Consider the following 4,849-nt stretch of genomic DNA (forward strand, 5'->3'; position numbering starts at 1 on the left):
AACAAATTTTTATTATGTCGAAACTCTCTCATCTTGAATTCAATACTCTTGATATATCTGAAAATAATTATTTATCATGGATATTAGATGCTGAAATCCATCTTGATTCAATGGATCTTGGAGATACCATTAAGGCTGAAAATAATGCATCCCAGAAGGATAAAGCCAAAGCCATGATTTTTCTTCGTCGTCATCTTGACGAATGATTGAAAAATGAATATCTCACATTAAAAGATCCTGCAGATCTTTGGAAAGACCTTGAAGAAAGGTATAATCATTAAAAAACGATGATATTTCCTCAAGCCCGATATGAGTGGACGCACTTGCGTCTGCAGGATTTTAATTCCATAAATGAATCTGCAATGTTTCAAATCACCTCACAAATAAAATTATGTGGGGAAAAGATAACTGATCATGATATGTTGGAGAAAACTTTCTCAACCTTCTATGCCTTGAATGTGCTCCTGCAGTAGCAGTATCAAGAAAAAGGGTTTAAAAAATATTCTGAGTTGATTTCTTGCCTTCTTGTTGCTGAACGCAACAATGAGTTGCTTTTAAAGAATCATGAAGCGCGCACAGCTGGTGCCGCCCCATTTCCTGAAGTAAATGTGGCAAATTATCCCAGAAGAGGTAAATGGCAAGATTTTAGTAACAAGAAAAATTATGGAAGGAAAAGGAATTATGTTCACAAGAGAGGATCTCACAAGAGAGGATCTCACCAGAAGTGGGATAAAGAAAGAAATTCTGGGCAAAATAAATCAACAGAGGATAAGTGTTTCCGTTGTAGTGGAAAGGGCCATTGGTCACATACTTGTCGTACCCCAAGGCACCTAGTCGATCTTTACCAGGCATCTTTGAAAAAGGATGACAAACGAAAGAAAAAAAATTTGTTTCAAATGATGCTGAAAATTTCACCACTCATTATGATGTATCTGATTTCTTTGAAGATCTTGAAGGAAATATTATCAATGATGGAATAGTTTAATATGTGAGATTGTTAAGTATCCATGTAAATAAATAATGTAAAGACCTTATTGTTAAGTTTTATTTTCTATGTATTTAAGTTTTAAATATGATGTATATAAATAAGGAAATATTAATGGTTATGCTTTGAAATCATTAAATGTGTCATGTTTTAAAATAAAATTTTAGTATATGACATTATTTTTATGTACAGTATTTCTTAGAAAAATAATTTCGATCAAGTATTCAATTTAACTATGCATACTACTCATGTTATTATTATTTGTCTTTGAAGAAAATGGCAAGGATATATAATGAAGATGTATGCCTTGCGGATATTGCAAGTTTGCACACTATTCTCAAAAGTGATATATATTTTACCCATCTGGTGCCAAAAGAAGAATGTGTTAATACTATTATTGGCTCAGGCAATGTGATAGAAGGCTCCGAAAGAGCTATAATTTTGTTTTCTGGAGGAACAAAATTTATAATAAACAATGCACTATTATCTACTAAGTCTCTGAGGAACTTGTTGAGTTTGAAAGATATTCGCCGAAATGGATATCATAATGAAACAATGAATGAGGAAAATCATGAGTACTTATGTATCACAACTCATGATTCAAATAAAAAGGTTATATTAGAAAAATTACTCTCACTTTCATCTGGGTTGTATTATACCAAGATTAGTGCAATTGAATCACATGCCATTGTAAACCAGAAGATTACTAGCCTAAATGAATTTATAACTTGGCACGATCGATTGGGTCATCCGGGAACAACCATGATGAGGAGAATTATTGAAAACTCCCATGGACATTCACTAAAGAACCAGAAGATTCTTAAAACTAGTGAATTTTGTTGTGCTGCATGTTCTCAAGGGAAGTTAATTTTAAGGCCATCACCAGTAAAGATTGGATTTGAGTCTCCTGAATTCCTAGAAAGCATTCAAGATAATATATGTGGACCTATTCATCCACCTTGTGGATCTTTTAGATATTTTATGGTCCTAATAGACGCATCTTCAAGATGGTCACATGTGTGCTTATTATCTTCTCGTAACCTGGCGTTTGCGAGATTACTGACTCAAATTATTTGATTAAAAGCACAATTTCCAGAAAATCCAATCAAAGTAATTCGTCTTGATAATGCTGATGAATTTACTTCCCAAGCCTTTGATGCTTATTGTATGGCTAATGGAATAAGTGTTGAACATCCAGTAGCTTATGTTCACACACAAAATAGGTTAGCAGAATCACTTATTAAACGCCTCCAATTAATTGCTAGACCCTTGCTTATGAGAACAAATCTCCCAACCTCGGTTTGGGGGCATGCTATTTTACATGCCGCGGCACTTATTCGTTTGAGGCCTGTAAGACCCAGAACCTTTGAAAAGTCTTATTATGATCAAGTCTCAAATCCTATGGTTATTTATAGCCTTAATTTCAGAAACTATTTTATTAAAGATAATTAAGGCAAGTTTTGATTTATCGAATTTGAGTCGAGTTATGATTATTATCCAATTTTATAATTATTGGATTATTTTCTATATTTGAATTATAAAGTTGATAGTTATAAAATAATAAGTATTTTATATGATTTGGTATTTGGTAGTAATATTTTAAATATTAATACAGCTATTTTGGAAAATAGAGAAATTAATTATACTATTTATAATTATTTGATTTGGACATTTTATTGAAAATAATTTGTGAAAGTGATGAACAAATAGTATTTTCTATATATAATTAGTGTTGAATTTAATTGAGTTTCAATTACTATATTATTCCCTACTTTTATTTGAAATTACTAAACTACCCCTAGCCTAACACAAACCCTAGTTTTCAAAATGATGAAACCCTAATTTCCCAGCATAGCAGCCGCCACCCTTTCTTCTTCCCTTCAGCAAACCTGCAACCCAACAAAGGAAACAGAAACAGAAAATCATGGGGGAGGGAGCTTGAGAAGCGAGATCTGGCAGAGAGGGAAGGGCTGCGCCGTGACCACTACCCAGTCGTCGCTGCTGCCCCACGCTTACTTCCTCACCGCCGCCGCTGTTTTTGTGATCCCCAGCGGCGCTGCCGGCGAGCGCGAAGCCAGAGGAGAAGAAAGAGACAGACCAAGAAGGGAGAGAGCGCGCGCAGGGGAGGAAGAAGCCGCCTAGCTTGCTGCCGCCGCGCTGCTCGGGTCCGTCGAACCCTCCTTGCTGCCGCCGTTCATGTCGCGACTAGAGAGAGAGGCGTCACGCAAAGAGGGAGCTCGCAGTGAAGAGAGAGGGGAGCTACCTTGGGCGCCGCCGTCGCACCTGCATACCGCCGCTGCTACCGCGAGCGCGCCGTCGCCGGAGCTGGGTAGTCATTGTCCTTGCCAGCAGCGAAGAAGCGAGATGAAACCCCCCTAGTCTGCTGCTTCGGTTCGCCGAGAAAGAGCTTGGCGCCGCCGGAGTTGCTGTCTGTCTCTGCCTCGGAGTTCTGCGAGTTGCCGGAGCCCACTGTCGCCGGAGCTGCCCAGAACCACCACTGTGGCTGCCGCTGGGATTGTGAACGGAAGGGGGAGAAGATGGTTCTGTCATAGCCATTCCCGGGGGAGAAATCAGTCGTGCCACCATGCCCTGGCGCTGGGAAACGCCACTATCGCGACCAAGTTCCACCGCCGGAGCTTCTGACTACTTCTGCCGTCGCCGGAAAAAGTGGCCGGTAAGGGTTTTATTTGAAGTTTCTGCCTTTTTGGATTTCGAGAAGGTTTTAATGTTGCGCGGTTTTTATAGTTGATCCATCGAAGCTTCTGGCCGCCGCCGGAGCTGTTGCCGGGGTCGGTTCGGAATCGCAGCTGCCTTATTGTATTATTTCGGTAAGAAATTATGTTTCGAATAATCTCGCGTTAGTATTCTGTTGTGTTTGGTTAATGAATGAGTCTTGGTAACGTGGGATCGAGTCCTGATTATTATATGTTGCGATTAGTGTTGCTATGGTTATTGCAAAAGTGGCTGGGAGCTGAGGCTTTAGTTTCCGTCAGTTCGGTTTGAGGCGGAAAGGACTTGATGGGGAGGTGCTGCCGAAATTTCTACAAAATCCTAGTCTTGTTTAAAAAGTTATTTAAAAAGGATTGGATTTGAGAAGTTGTATTATTTGATTTATTAAGAGAACATTTATGTTTTCAAGCTTAATTTATTTAGTAAACTTTATGCCTTGAGTTCGACTTATTTAGAAATGAACTATTTTTACCGTTTGAATCACTGAAGGAAAGAATGATGCTCTAATATTGCTTTCAATATAACAAGGGAGCTTTTAGTGATTTCAAAGGAATCGAGACTTTTGATTGAGTAATTAAATTTGAGGCATTTTGGAAAAGTTAGAAAAATGGATTCCAAAAAGAAACCTGAAGGTGATTTGATTCAAATGAACCGGTTCCGTTTCAAATGAGTTGATTTTTGGACCGGGTTGGAACTTGTAATTTTGTATGATCGGTTTCATAATAAATTCAGTTTTATTTACTTGAACCGAGAATCTATGATTTTAAGAGTTTCAATGAATTTTAAGGAATTGATATAAGTTGACCTTCCCTAAAGACTTGGGACTCTGCCGAGGACTTTTGTTATAAAATTCCATTGTTGGATGGGAGATTTTGAATACTTTGAAATAAATCCTTAACTTGCCATGGTCTTGGAAGTTTTGGAAAAAGGATGCCGAGAGTGGCTTTGTTTTAAAAAGGGAACTCACTTTGAGTAAATTTGGCTTATGAGCCTGAGATGATTAGAGAAATGAGATCTTTAAAGCTAAGGCTAAAAAGAGTTGAAATTTGATTTCAAAGTGAAATGGCTTGAGAAAAGTGATTTATGGCTTAAATGCCGGTTTTATGAATTTGATGATGTTGAATGGTGGAAGTG

At 37.9% G+C, this 4,849-nt stretch overlaps 1 long non-coding RNA gene across 1 annotated transcript; it reads left to right on the forward strand.

Moving 5' to 3' along the window:
* LOC110269675 lies at positions 3,629-3,964 on the forward strand. The gene is made up of 3 exons (XR_002358439.1): positions 3,629-3,659; positions 3,731-3,813; positions 3,924-3,964. It is a non-coding gene; the product is annotated as an uncharacterized LOC110269675 (long non-coding RNA).

Source organism: Arachis ipaensis, chromosome B03 (genome assembly GCF_000816755.2).
Source record: "Arachis ipaensis cultivar K30076 chromosome B03, Araip1.1, whole genome shotgun sequence".
Taxonomy (NCBI): Eukaryota; Viridiplantae; Streptophyta; class Magnoliopsida; order Fabales; family Fabaceae; genus Arachis; species Arachis ipaensis.